At 46.8% G+C, this 15,242-nt stretch overlaps 1 protein-coding gene across 4 annotated transcripts in view; it reads left to right on the plus strand.

The window, feature by feature from the left end:
* Positions 1–6,746: 6,746 nt before the first annotated feature.
* Positions 6,747–15,242, plus strand: part of COL12A1 (collagen type XII alpha 1 chain) — a 127,980-nt gene continuing 119,484 nt past the window's right edge. For 3 of the 4 annotated variants that reach the window (XM_067467785.1, XM_067467783.1, XM_060752919.2), the window contains exon 1: positions 6,747–7,049. The gene's annotated coding sequence lies outside the window, so the exon portion shown is untranslated. The remainder of the gene's footprint in view (positions 7,050–15,242) is intronic. The other variant, XM_060752918.2, reaches the window with a different exon arrangement.

Genomic DNA, 15,242 nt, shown 5'->3' on the forward strand with positions numbered 1-15,242 from the left:
GCTGTGAAAACATACAAAAGGTAGAGGGGATGGGGAGGAGGGTTCAGGCCACCATCTGCCATCCCTGTGGCTCCATCCTCTTCCATACAGGTAAGGTGTTTCAAGAAGGGCGATCTCTGGATTGTTGGCAGCATCGAAGATCTTTCGACTGGGAGAGCTGTTCAGCAGTGGAACTCTCTTCCCTGGAGTGTGGTGGAGGCTCCTTCTATGGAGGCTTTTAAGCAGAGGCTGGGTGGCCATCTGTTGGGGGTGCTTTGAACACGATTTCCCTGCTTCTTGGCAGGGAGTTGGGCTGGATGGCCCACAAGGTCTCTTCCAGCTCTATGATTCTATGAGCTCATTTCAGATTTGCAAGATGCAAGGAGCCTTTTCTGTATCCATTGCTGGGAGAAGGCAGTTTTGGCCAGAGGGGAAACTTTTGTGTGCTCAATACCAACTTTCCTAGTTGTTGTCGTCTTGTTGTGTGCCTTCAACTCGTTTATGACTTATAGCAACCCTAAGGTGAAAATATCATTGGGGTTTCTTGTTGTTCATTCCTTCAGTCGTTTCCGACTCTTCGTGACTTCATGGACCAGCCCACGCCAGAGCTCCCTGTCGGCCGTCACCACCCCCAGCTCCTTCAAGGTCAATCCAGTCACTTCAAGGATGCCATCCATCCATCTTGCCCTTGGCCGCCCCCTCTTCCTTTTTCCTTCCACTTTCCTTTGGGTTTTCTTAGAGGTTGTCTTTGGCTTCCCCTGAGCTTAAAAGAGTGTGGGTTTCCTTTCCATGGCTGAGTCTAACATTCAAGCTTCTCTATCATCCTGGCTCTTATTTTCATAGAATCATAGAGTTGGAAGGCATCCCAAGGCAGTGGTTCTCAGCCTTCCTGATGCCACGACCCCTTAATACAGCTCCTCATGCTGTGGTGACCCCAATCGTAAAATTATTTTGTTGCTACTTCACAACTGTAATGTTGCTACTGTTGTGAGTTGTACTGTAATTATTGGATATACAGGCTGTATTTTCATTCACTGGACCAAATTTGGCACAAATATCCAATATGCCCAAATCTGAATACTGGTAGGGTTGGGGGGATTGATTTTGTCATTTGGGAGTTGTAGTTGCTGGGATGTATAGTTCACCTACAATCAAAGAGCATTCTGAACTCTACCAACGATGGAATTGAACCGAACTTGGCACACAGAACTCCCAAGACCAACAGAAAATACTGGAAGGGTTTGGTGAGCATTGACCTTGAGTTTTGGAGTTGTAGTTCACCTACATCCAGAGACTCAAACAATGATGGATCTGGACCAAACTTGGCACACATACTCAATATGCCCAAATGTGAACACTGGTGGAGTTTGGGGAAAATAGACTTTGGCATTTGGGAGTTCTGTGTGCCAAGTTGCAGGGATTTATAGTTCACCCCCAATCAAAGAGCATTCTGAACTCCACCAATGATAGAATTGGGCCAAATTTCCCACGCAGAACCCTCGTGATCAACCCCCATGTTTTTTTGTTGGTCTCTGATGACTCCTCTGACAGCCCCTCCCCCCCCCTCCCCGGGGGTCCTGATTCCCATCCAACCTCGACATATAGGATTATATAATCAAAGCACTCCTGACAGAGGGCCATTCAGTGGAGACTCTGCCAGACTAGGGTCTTATCTGCTTTATCCCCAGTCATGATATTGCCCAGGTGGCACAATGGGTTAAGATCTTGTGCTGGCAGGACTGCTGACCAATTTTCCTAGTTTCCAACAGACCTCGCAACCTCTAAGGATGCCTGCCATAGATGTGGGTAAAATGTTAGGAGAGAATGCTTCTGGAACATGGCCATACAACCCAGAAAACTCACAGCAACCCAGTGCTTTGATGCTCCAGCTTGTTTCTTCTTCTGCCAATGTTTGTTGTTGCTGTTGAATCCTTTCAGCCACTTATGGTGGCTGTAACACAAACCTATATCTGTGGGGTGTCCAGGGTGGAAGAAAGAACTCTTGTCTGCCAGTTAACATTCAACAAAAGATTCCCTCAGGCAGCAATCAGCTAACACTTACCAACAAAGGATTCCCCCAGGCAGCAACTAGTCAGGCTTTGGAGCTGCAAGGCCTTTAAATGCTAATTGAGGTGGCAACATTCACACTTGCTTCAAGCAGACAAGAGTTCTTTCTCCCACCCTGGACAACTGGCCACCTTGATTAGCATTGCATGGCTTTGCAGCTTCAAAGCCTGGGTGGTTGCTGCCTGGGGGAATCCTTTGTTGGGAGGTGTTAGCTGGTCCTGATTGATACTTGTCTGGAATTCCCCTGCTTTTTGAGTGTTGCTCAACCTCAGAGGATGTCTGACATAGATGAGAGAGAGAGAAGAGTATATATAGAAGGCATGGGTAAAGTTGAGCCCTCCCTCCAGGTGTTTTGGACTTCAACTCCCACCATTCCTAACAGCCTCAGGCCCTTTCCTTTCTCCCCTCATCTGCTTAAGGAAGGGGCCTGAGGCTGTTAGGAATTGTGGGAATTGGAGTCCAAAATACCTGGAGGGCCAAAGTTTGCTCATGCCTGTTCTACACCATAGAACGGTCCCATTGTCTATAGACCTTGTTGGATCTCTTCACTTCCTTTTCTGGTGGAGTCTCAATATGTGGCTCACTTTGCAAAAGTTGGATAGTGAGTTCATTGGGATAATGATAATTTGGAGACCCTTTGTGATTGTCTACAACTAGAGAAGAGGACTCCCTCCTGCCTTGGTTGTCAGCTGCTCTGACCATCCCAAGAGGCTGAAAAGTTGGCCCCACAATGCAGAGTGAAAGCTTCGGTGGTCTGGTTTCCTTCCCGCTTAGCTTTCAGTGAAGCTGGGCTTTTCCCGCCCAAAACACCCACGTGCGGTGTTTGGGGCATGGAGGAAAAAGGCGGGAGTTTCCCTGGGATGAGAAATTCGCAATGAAAGCGAATTAAATACTCAAGCCGTTCAAGGCCCCGCTCTTCCCAATGGGGTTGAACTGGGAGCTCCTCCACACGGCCATACAACCCAGAATATCAAGGCAGAAAATCCCACAACTGGGTTAAGAGTCCACACTGCCATATATCCCAGTTCAAAGCAGATAATGTGGGATTTCATTCAGCTGTGTGGAAGGGGCCTGAGTTGTAAATTGGAAGCGAGGATGTGCGTCCTTTCCCAACGAGAACAGTCCCATCTCTCGCCCTTTGGTGGAAAGGAAATCCCCTGAACAAGGCACAAAGCCAAAGAGCTGCTTGGGTGTGTCCTTCCAAGCTGACTTAGATGGATTTCAATGGGTTTCCTTAGGCGAGGACTACTTAGGAGGCGGCTGTGGGCCCTTCCACCCCCCTCCCCCCAGGATATCAAGGCAGAAAATCCCACAATATCTGCTTTGAACTGACTTATCTGAGTCCACACTCAGATAATGTGGGATTTTCTGGGTTGATATTCTGTGTGGAAGGGCTCTTTGTTAGCTATTTCCTTTGAAATATAGACTGCAGCACTCAGTATTGGTTGGCTTTTCAGAGTTGGATTCGCCCTCAGCTTTGCCCAGTCTCGCCTCCAAGATTTCTGGCTTGACAGGACTTCGAAAAAGTTGCGAGGTCTGCATATGGCCCCACGAGGGAATCTCTTTCGAGGAATATGTCTCTGTGCACATGATTATTCTTACTCTTACTTTACTTCTGTCGACACTTGGTTTGACTGCCTGCTTTCAAGCAGTTTCTGGCTTTTCCCCCGTGCCAGGAGCGACTTGAGAAACTGCAAGTCGCTTCTGGTGTGAGAGAATTGACCGTCTGCAAGGACGTTCCCAGGAATGACTTAAAAAATTGCAAGTCGCTTCTGGTGTGAGAGAATTGGACGCCTGCGAGGACGTTGCTCAGGGAATCCCGGATGTTTTGATGTTTTTACCATCCTTGTGGGAGGCTTCTCTCATGTCCCCGCATGGGGAGCTGGAGCTGACAGAAGGAGCTCATCCGCGCTCTCCCCACATTCGAACCTCCGACCTGTCTGTCTTCAGTCCTGCCGGCACAGGGGTTTAACCCATTGCGCCACCGTGGGCTTCAGTTTCTGGCTCAGGGCGACCTTATGAGAAACCTGTCTTGGATTTTTCTTGGCCAGATTAGTTCAGAGGGAAGGGATGCTTTTGCCTTCCTTTGAGAGGGGTATCTGTTCATTATATGCATCCATTTTTGTGTATTCTTTTGGAGGGCACACAAACACACACTTCCTAGAAGAGATTCCCTACCCCACCCCACCCCTAAACCCTTGGAGAGCTGAGGGTTAAGGGAATGTATGCTTATGTGTATATTACATGTGTGTATGTGTGTGGATAGACAGATGTTGTACACAAACACATATTCCCAGATGGAGATTCTCTTTGCCTGGAAGGGAAACAGAAAAACCAGGAGTTCGTATGTTGTGTTGTCAAAGGCTTTCATGGCTAGAATCACTAGGTTGTTGTAAGGTGTTTTTTTTTTGGGGGGGGGGGGGGTTGTATGGCCATGTTCCTGCAGCACTCTCTCCTGACGTTTCGCCTGCACCTGTGGCTGGCATCTTTACAGGTTCTGTTGGTGGTGAATCAAATGTATACCCGTGGGAGGAAGAATCCTTGCAAGTGTGGATGTTGCAATTAGCAAGCTTAAATAGCATTGAGTAGCCATGGAATAGCAAAATCAATCAGTGAGAGTATCTGCATACAGGTAGCCTGGCTGTTGTTGCCTGAAGGAACCCTCTGTTCGGGAGATGTTAACTTTTCCTTTTTTGGGGGTGTGGGGTGTGAATGTTGCTCAGTTTCTTTCAGGGAATGCCTGATTTGTGTGTATTAATTAGATACACAAGGGTAAAATAATATGTGATATGTGTGTGTATAAAACATAAACACATAATATCTTCCTTTTTCCTCAGGAAATTTGTGTTTGTGTGTATTATATACTATGTATCTCTTTCACTTCCCTTGAAGTGACTAGCTTGACTCTGAAGGAGCTGGGGAAGGTGGCTCTGGCATGGGCTGGTCCATGAAGCCACGAAGAGTCGGAAACGACTGAAGGAATGAACAACAGCTCTTTCTGGGATTGTGTGTCTGTCTGTCAGTCTTATCTATCACAGCCAGTAGGCTGTTAGCAATTGTAGGAGTTGAAGTTCAAAACACTTGGATGGCTGACGTTTGCCCATGCCTGATCTACTCTCTCTGTCACACACACACAGAGGACACACACACAAGTAATCCCCGACTTACGAACATCCGCTTTACAAACGACTCATAGTTACGAACGAGGTGTGGACAACAGGAAGTGAGAGAAATCTCCCCCCAGGAAGGGAAATTCACTCCTGGAAGAGTTTTTATGGGGAAAAGGAGTCTCCACTGAAACACCAATCCTTTTTTCCATAGCAAGCCAAGTCTAATCCTTCCCTATGCTATGCAAAGTTAAAAACTTACATACAACTTCACCCTTGGAAGGGAAATTCGCTCCTGAAAGTGTTTTCATGGGGAAAAGGTGTCTCCAATGCACTTTTATCACCAATCCTTGTTTCCACAGCAAGCCAAATCTAACCCTCCCCTACAGGCCCGTAGCCAGGATTTCGTTTGGGGGGGGGGGGGGAGTTTTTTCAGGGGGGGGATTCGGGGGGGGGGCTGAGTTTCGGGGGGGGGGGCTGAGTCTGAGTGAAAGAGGGTCTAGCCTAGCAAACCTTTTGTACCATTACCCCAATACCCCCATGCATATGGGATATATTGAGTATGGTGATCAGATCATGATATGAATAAACATAACAGTTTAAATAATGCACCAGCAAGGCCTTTTCGCGAACCACCATGAGAATTTCGGGGGGGGGGGGGTGAAGCTCCCCGAGGTCCCCCCCCCCCCCGGCTACATGCCTGCTTCCCTATGTTATCCAAAGCTAAAAACATACAACTTAAGCACAAACCTACAGAACTTATCTTGTTCATAACTTGGGAACTGCCTGTATATGGATTAACAGGAGGAATATGAGATAGATTGGCATATCTAATGCACACAAGGACATATTCTCCGAAAGTGATGCCCCTGAAGCAAACATGGGCAAACATGGGCCGGTAGGTTGTTAGGAATGGTGGGAGTTGAAGTCCGAAACACCTCGAGGGCCCAAGTTTGCCCATACCTACCCTAAATCCTCGCTTTGTGTTCCCTAAATATTGTGGAAGGCTTTCACACCCGGAATCACTGGGGTGTTGTGTGGTTTCTAAGCTGTATGTATTCTAGCAGCATTTTCTCTTGAAGTTTCGCCTCCATCTGTGGCTGGAACCTAAAGTAGCTTGGCATTTACACCCCCCCCCCTCCAATTATTACCCAAAGCCGTAAGCTGGGTGCCTGCTTCGGTGGCTTTCCAATCCCCGCTCCCAATTATTCTCCCAATCCTTGAGGTGAGGTGGGGGGGGGGGGCTGCTTGGTCGCCCTGAAGCCTCTCCATCGCGGAGGAGAAGCCGCTGCAGGGAGTCTACTTGCGCGGCTCCCTTTTGGCAGTGGCTTCCGCCAAGGCTGCCGCTTGGCTCCAAAAGAGAGAGAGAGAGAGGGATTGAGAGAGAGAAGGGGGAAAGGAAAGGGAGAGACGTGTGTTCTTGGCTGGGCGTCCCCTCCTGCCCCCTTGTGCCCCCTCCTTCCTCTTCATCACCCTTCTCCAGAGCTGATGGGGGGACTCCTCATGCCTTAGGAATGCGCCGAGGAATGCGCCACTTTCCAGAAGGAAAGAGAGAGAGAGAGAGAGATTCCCCTTTCGCTGGAGGCGCGCGTGGGCCATCCTCCTCCTCCTCCTCCTCCTCCTCGGTGGCAGGCGTCCACCTTTCCTTCCCTCCGCCGCCGTTTCGTAACCAGTCGGGAGCAGCCCTCTCTCCCCTTCTCTCTTAAGGAGCGCGGTTGGCCAGAGGCGCTTCCCACTCCGAGAAGGCGAGGCTGCCCCGACGGAGCGGAGGAAGGGACGCACCTCCCTGCACCAGCCCGAGCCTCCGTCTCACCCTAAGCAGGAGGGAGAAAAGGAGGAAGAGAGAGGCTTTTCTTCTGCCCCCCAGGACTGGCCTCCGTCTCCATCCCCTGAAAGGTCTGTCTCTTTGTGCGCCTCCGTCTCCTTTGCAACCTAGATGCGCCTCCTTGCCTTTGCGAACGCCTTGGGCTGGGGATGGGAGTAGATGCGCCTTGGCAGTCCAAAGTGAGGATGCCTTAAACCGGGATGCAACCAGGATGAGATTGTGTGTGTGTGTGTGTGTTAGGAGCGACTTGAGAAACTGCAAGTCGCTTCTGGTGTGAGAGAATTGGGCTTCTGGTGTGGGAGAACAGGCCGTCTGCAAGGACGTTCCGAGGAATGACTTGAGAAACTGCAAGTTGCTTCTGGTGTGAGAGAACGGGCAGTCTGCAAGGACGTTCCCAGGAGCGACTTGCACTTCTGGGTTGAGAGAAATGGGCTTCTCATGTGAGAAAATTGGCCGTCTGCAAGGAAGTTCCCAGGAGCAGCTTGAGAAACCGCGAGTCGCTTCTGGTGTGAGAGAATTGGACTTCTAGTGTGAGAGACTTGGCTGTCTGCAAGGAGGTTCCCAAGAGCAACTTGAGAAACTGCGTGTCACTTCTGGTGTGAGAGAATTGGGTTTCTGGTGTGAGAGAATTGGCCGTCTGCAAGGAGGTTCCCAGAAGCGACTTGAGAAACTGTGAGTTGCTTCTTTTTGGTGTGAGAGAATTGGGCTTCTGGTGTGAGAGATCTGGCCGTCTGCAAGGACGTTCCCAGGAGTGACTTGAGAAAGTGCAGGTCACCTCTGGTGTGAGAGAACTGGTCCTCTGCAAGGACATTCTCAGGAGCAACTCGAGAAACTGTAAGTTGCCTCTGGTGTGAGAGAATTGGCTGTCTGCAAGGACTTCCCCAGGAGCGACTTGAGAAACTGTAAGTCACTTCTGGTGTGACAGAATTGGGCTTCTGGTGTGAGAGAACTGGCAGTCTGCAAGGATGTTCCCAGGACCGACTTGAGAAACTGCAAATCACTTCTGGCGTGAGATAATGGCTGTCTGCAAGGATGTTGCCCAGGGGATGCCTGGATGTTTTGATGTTTTACCATCCTTTTGAGAGGCTTCTCTCATGTCCCCGCATGGGGAGCTGGAGCTGACAGAGGGAGCTCATCCATGCTCTCACTCTCCTGGATTCAAACCTCCGATCTGTTGGTCAGCAGTCCTGCCGGCACACGGGTTTAACCCATTGTGCCACTGGGAACTCCTACCAGGGCGAAATGGATTAGGCATGTCCCTTGGCGCCTGACCAACAGGTCTCAGATCTTGACTGGTCTTGGTGGCTAAGCAGGGTCAGCCCTGGCTGGAGATTGGACAGGAGACCGAACACAAAAGAAGGGTATTTTAAAAATGAAGTTACTCTTCTGTTGGATATGAAGCATTCTTTGAAACTTTTTTTTTGAAAATATGAGGCCAGATGTATCCAAGGTTACAGTAAATGTGAAAGGTCTAAAATTACATCTGATCTTGGGTGCTAAGCAGGGTCAACCCTGGCTGGCACTTGGATGGGAGACCACCAATGAAAGGAGTTATTGTTATTATTTTAATGAATGTTCTGTTCTGCTAAGCCCACACACTGATTTGAGGGATTCCTTGAAACTTTTTTTTAAAGAATAAGTTTAAATTTACCCAACCTTAGATAAAGTAAATGGGAAGGGTCTATCTAATAAAGGCAACAGATCCTGTTGGAAACTAGGAATTAACTAAGCTGCCTGGTTGGCACTTGGATGGGGAACAAGCACCAGGTGCTGTAAGGATATGTTGTCGAAGTCTTTCATGGCTGGAATCACGGGGTTGTTGCTGTGAGTTCTCCGGGTTGTCTGGCCATGTTCCAGAAACATTCTCTCCTGACGTCTCACCCACATCTGTGGCAGGCATCCTCAGAGGTTGTGAGGTCTGTTGGAAACTAGGCAAGTGAGGTTTATATATCTGATGTCCACGGTGGGAGAAAGAACTCTTGTCTGCCAGCTGACACCTCCCAACAAAGGATTCCCCCAGGCAGAAACCAGCTAACACCTCCCAACAAAGGATTCCCCCAGGCAGAAACCATTTAACACCTCCCAACAAATGATTCCACCAGACAGAAACCAGCTAACACCACCCAACAAAGGATTCCCCCAGGCAGAAACCAGCTAACACCTCCCAACAAAGGATTCCTCCAGGCAGAAACCAGCTAACACCTCCCAACAAAGGATCCCCCAGGCAGCAACCAGTCAGGCTTTGAATCTGTAAGGCCATTAAATGCTAATCAAGGTGGCAACATTCACACTTACCTCTAGCAGACAAGAGTTCTTTCTCCTACCCTGGACAACTGGTCGCCTTGATTAGCATTGAATGGCTTTGCAGCTTCAAAGCCTGGCTGGTTGCTGCCTGGGGGATCCTTTGTTGGGAGGCGTTAGCAGGCCCTGATTGATTCTTGTCTGGAATTTCCCTGCTTTTTAGTGTTGCTCAACAGAGGATGCTTACCATAGACGAGAAAGAGAGAGAGAGAAGCACATATAGCAGGCTTGGGCAAACTTGGGCCCTCCTACCAGGTGTTTTGGACTCCAACTCCCACCATTCCTAACAGCCTCAGGCCCTTTCCTTTCCCCCCTCATCCGCTTAAGGAAGGGGCCTGAGGTTGTTAGGAATGGTGGGAGTTGGAGTCCAAAACACTTGGAGGGAGGGCCCAAGTTTGCCCATGCCTGGGGTAGAGCCTCTCACTGGATGTCTTCAAACGTGGCTTGCTGTTGCTCTGAGCAGTCGAAGCAATTCCTAAATCCCGTTTACCTCCTGATAGGAAATAGCCAACAAGCCCCTGTGCTTTCCCGTGTGGTTTATGTCGGGTTGGCAGAGGAAGGGCCTCTTTCCCGTCCTTCCTTGGAGCTCCTTATATGTATCTTTCTCCACATTTCAAGGCTTGGAAAGATGCGCAATATATTTGCTCATTTCGAGGAAATGTGCTAGACCAGAGCTCTGAGATTCCTACCAATGTCACCCTTTCCTTTGAATTATTATTATTATTACTCTTTGTTGTCCTTCTTGTGCGCGAAATGAGCTTCTCTGATTGGGATCCTCGATGCGGTTTTGCTGCCACGTTGAGAAAGTGGAAAGGGGAAAAAAATCACTTGCAGTGTCAATGAGATCGTGGTGAGGAATCTGAGATAGGTTTGTGTGTGTGTGTGTGTGTGTGTGTGTGTGTCAAAGGAAGGAGGTTGAGAGTAGGAAGGAATTCCAGCCTGGCGGGAGGCGAAGAAGGGATCCTTAACTCTTTCTCCATTGGGTTGCTGTGAGATTTGCGGGCTGTATGGCCATGTTCCAGAAGCATTCTCTCCTGACGTTTCGCCTGCATCTATGGCAGGCATCCTCTGAGGTTGTGAGGTCTGTTGGAATCTAGGCAAGTGAGGTTTATATATCTGTGGCATAGTCCAGAGTGGGAGAAAGTAGTCTTTTGCCATCCCTCGCTGTTATTTTCTGTTGCCGTCGCTGTCCTCAAGGGGGCGCCCTAAGCCCACGCAAGACACGCCTTGACCCACCCTGGAGTTTTTCACCCGTCCTTTTTTCATTGCAGGCAGTCCTCGACTTACAAACGACTAATAGTTAAGAACGAGACAACAGGAAGTGAGATAAATCTATCCCTAGGAAGGGAAATTCACTCCTGGAAGAGTTATTATCATGCGGGAAAGGTGTCTCCACTGAAGCATTAGCTTGTTTCCACAACAAGCCAAATGTTTCAAAATCCCATTATCACAGGGACAGAAAGTGAAGTGGAATTTGCACAGACAGCAAAACATTTGGTTGATCTTTACTGTCCTGATTTTAGAGTTTTTAAGTACTGGTAGCCAGAATTTGTTCATTTTCATGGTTTCCTCCTTTCTGTTGATTGTGGATTTCAATGGCTTCTCTGTGTAGTCTGACATGGTTCTTGTTAGAGTGGTCCTATCTTGTGGTGTCAAAGGCTTTCATTGCTGGAATCACTGGTTGCTGGGAGTTTCCCAAGCTGTATGGCCATTTCTCAGAAGCATTCTCTCCTAATGATGCCTGCCATAGATATGGGCGAAACGTTAGGAGAGAATGCTTCTGGAACATGGCCATACAGCCTGGAAAACTCACAGCAACCCAGAACTCAGCCCCCCCCCCCCGAAATTCTCATGGTGGTTCACGAAAAGGCCTTACTGGTGCATTATTTAAACTGTTATGTTTATTCATATCATGATCTGATCACCATACTCAATATATCCCATATGCATGGGGGTATTGGGGTAATGATACAAAAGGTTTGCTAGGGTAGACCCTCTTTCACTCAGACTCAGCCCCCCCGAAACTCAGCCCCCCCAACCCCCCCTGAAAAAAACTCAGCCCCCCCCCCCCAAATCGGAATCCTGTCTACGGGCCTGCCAGAACTTATCTTGTTTGTAACTTGGGGACTGTCTGTGCTTTGGTTTTTGGGGTGTACCAACACTGTAGAAAGAATGCCATTTTACACCATTTTAATGAGCTTAGTTATAGGGAATAATGGAAGTTGTGACTTGGTGAGGCAGAAGGCTAAATAGTTTATAAAACTGCAACTGCAACTCACACGAACCTGTAGGATTGAGACAAATTGGTGTCAAACTGCACCCATTCTAGCTTGTGTATTCACTTCAGAATGATAAAAGTTTTATACCACATTAATTGCTGTGGATCAATGCTTTGGAATTCAGGGATCTGTAATTTTGTGAAATATTTGCCCTTCTCTGTCCGAGGTGCCACAACAAATCCCAGGATGGAGTTAAAGTGGTGTCAAACTGTTATAATTCTGCACTGTGGATGGTCTCCTGGACCCATTTCCAGGATGTGACTAAAATGATTAAGGATCTGGAGAACAAGACCTTATATTGTGTGTATGGTTCATATGCTTATATGTTTTATTTTTGAATGCTATGTTGTTTATTTTATTGCATTTTGTTGTTCGGGCTTGGCCTCATCATGTAAGCTGCCCTGAGTCCCCATTGGGGGAGATGGTGGTGGGGTATAAATAAAGTTGTTTATTATTATTATTATTATTATTATTATTATTATTATTATTATTGGCTTAAAGAGCTGGGCATGTTTAGCCTGCAGAAGAGAATGCTGAGGGAGACATGATGATGGCCATGTATCAAAATGTAAGGGGAAGTCATAGGAAGGAGGGAGCAAACTCGTTTTCTGCTGCCCTGGAGACTACGTTGCGGAACAATGGCTTCAAACTACAGGAAAGGAGATTCCACCTGAACATGAGGAAGAACTTCCTGACTGTGAGAGCTGTTCAGCAATGGAAGTCTGTGTCCCGGATTGTGGTGGAGGCGCTTTCTTTGGAGGCTGGATGGCCATTTGTTGGGAGTGACTGAATGGCCCACGAGATCTCTTTCAACTCTATGATTCTATGGTTCTATGTTTGCTTGCTCCCACAGTTTGAGCATTTTCATAGAAGAAGTTAGAAACTGAATGTTGGAATGTAAGGGTGGAAGGTGCCAGGGATTGCTGATATGGTTGAACGACCTTTACATCTTATTTACCCTATGTGTATGTGCTTGCACACATGTATTGAGCTCTTGCAAAAAGCAGTAATTAAAAATCTGTCATTTGTATCTCCTCTGGAGTGTCTGCTGTTGGACGTAAACCAGGAGGGCATTGTCGATTCTTGTCAGTTTTTGCATTATGATTAATTCTTTCTTTGGGTTTAAATAACTGGTTGGGATTTTTTTTTCTGAACAAAATTTAAATAAGACAGAACAATTTATCCCCGAGCTGTTAATCATCTAATGATTTCTAGCCAGCTGTGGTTCTCTGTGGTTTGGTTTTGGCAGCGCTCCGATAATTTAAATTATTGCTTAATTACATGCACATCCTCTCTTTTTCAATTTTATCAGCTGTGTTAAAATGCATGCTGAAACTAGGGTATATATATATTCAATGAAACTTGGGTGCATCCTTTACACTGAATGTTAGACACACTCTTCTATATGAAATGCAGGAAACCTTGAAGTCTTGGTATCATCAGGGAGGGAAATCAGTTTATACCAGGCCTGGGCAACTTCGGCCCTCCAGGTGTTTTGGACTTCAACTCCCACAATTCCTAACAGCTCCACTGAGAGGGAAAAAGAAGGGGCCTGAGGTTGTTAGGAATTGTGGAAGTTGAAGTCCAAAAGTTTGCCCAGGCCTGGTCTACACTATAGAATTAATGCAGTGCGACACTACTTTAACTAATGGAATCCTGGGAGTTGTCGTTTTGTAAAGTTTTCAGTCTTCTCAGCCAAAGAGTCCTAGTGCTCACCAAACTACAAATCCTGTCATTCCATAGCATTGAGTCATGGAAGTTAAAGTGATATCAAACTATACTACTTCTTTAGTGTAGATGCATCTTTTTTTCTGAGTCTCTTCTCTCCAATATAAATGCTTTCCAGTGAGCTCTTATTGACATGCCTTGACTGATATACTGGGGTGGTCATCCAGTTCCTCATTGTTTAAATCACTTGCCCCAGCCTGTTTTGTCAAAGAAATTTGGTTCAAGGCCCATTTGTCCATAGGCATGCCATTAGCCTGGTGCTATTGGCTTTTTATTCATCAAAGACTCAGTGGTATGAATTATTACCAATTGAGTGTGTCTTGGATTATAGCACTAATCACAAGGATGTAAGAGTATTGTACTGGATTGTGGCCAACGGGCCTTGAGGGAGCAGCTGAAAACAACTTTTATGAAAGCACGTACTAAGATCTTAGTGCCCTAATGCATTTTTTTTACTCTTATTGCTGCTTTTGAATACATAGTGCATACCGTATTTAAAAGCAATATGCAATATTCTTTTAAATAGGTCAGTGCTACTGCTTTTCAAAATGCATCATGTATTTAAAAGCAGCACCATTGACAGTAGCATTAGAAAGCATCTACCTGATCTGGATTGGATAGAGTATATGCCAGGGAGTAGTTGTAAGGGGGTTTCAGAGGGGTTGCCAAAGAATATATCTGATGGTCTTAGGAACACCGTTGGTAGAGAAGGCTGAAGATCTCTCCTCCTGTCCTCTTCCTTTTTGAAAACAGGTGGCAAATCCTCCCATGAAAAGCCCTCTTCTGCTGTGATTGGCTGGCCTCTCAGTCAAAGGGAGGGCTATTTCTGAGACTCCAAGTGGGGGAAGGGAGAGCAGACATGGTTGACACATGGCAACTTGGTGCACATGTGTGGACGATTGTAGGTGAACTGTATATCCCAGATGTCAAGGTCTATTTTCCCTAAACTCCACCAGTGTTTACATTTGGGCACACTGAGTATTCATGCCAGTTTGAGTCCACAGTTCTCTCTGGATGTAGGTGAAGCCTACATTTGGTGGGCATTGACTCAAGGTCAATGCCCACCAAACCCTTCCAGTATTTCCTGTTGGTCATGGGAGTTCTGTGTGCCAAGTTTGGTACAATTCCATTGTTGGTGGAGTTCAGAATGCTCTTTGATTGTTGGATAACTATAAATCCCAGCAACTACAACTTTTAAATGACAAAATTACTCCCCCCCCCCCAAACCCCACCAGTATTCAAATTTGGGCGTGTTGGGTATCTGTGTCAAATTTGGTCTAGTGAATGAAAACACATCCTGCATATCAGATATTTACATTACAATTCATAACAGTAGCAACATTACAGTTATGAAGTAGCAACGAAAATAATGTTATGATTGGGGAACAACACAACATGAGGAACTGTTGCGACATTAGGAAGGTTGAGAAACACTGTTTTTAAGGATGCTGAATCCTACATCCTCTACTACAGCCCACATATTTCCAAGGCATGCTGGAAACCAGTGCCTTTCCCCCAGAGTGGGGCTAGTTTATGTTCAGTTAAAAGATTTTCAGTAGGATTGCTCCAGAGTTTCAGCCAATTGTGTTTATTTCTCAATGGATTTTAACTCTTGTTGCCTATTCTCCTTCCCCCAGTTTACATTCTAGAGTTGTTTTCTCACCCCAAGTGTATGAACAAAAGTGGTCTGGCTACATATCAGGGTGCTACTCAATGGAGTGTCATATTTCAGTGGTATGTGGCATCCCCTAGTGTATAATTTGTTCCAGATTTTGTAGGAAGGGGAAATGGGATCTGAGCAGCTGGATTTTTGTGGGCAGATCAGTTTTTTAAATTCATTTACTGCAGCATCCTCACTATACTGAGACAAGTCATTTTTTTTGTAACTAAGTGTTTCAACAGTTGTGAGAAAGGGGCCAAATAGAATCCCAACTGAATAAGGCACCAGGTTTGATT

Source organism: Anolis sagrei, chromosome 1 (genome assembly GCF_037176765.1).
Source record: "Anolis sagrei isolate rAnoSag1 chromosome 1, rAnoSag1.mat, whole genome shotgun sequence".
Taxonomy (NCBI): Eukaryota; Metazoa; Chordata; class Lepidosauria; order Squamata; family Dactyloidae; genus Anolis; species Anolis sagrei.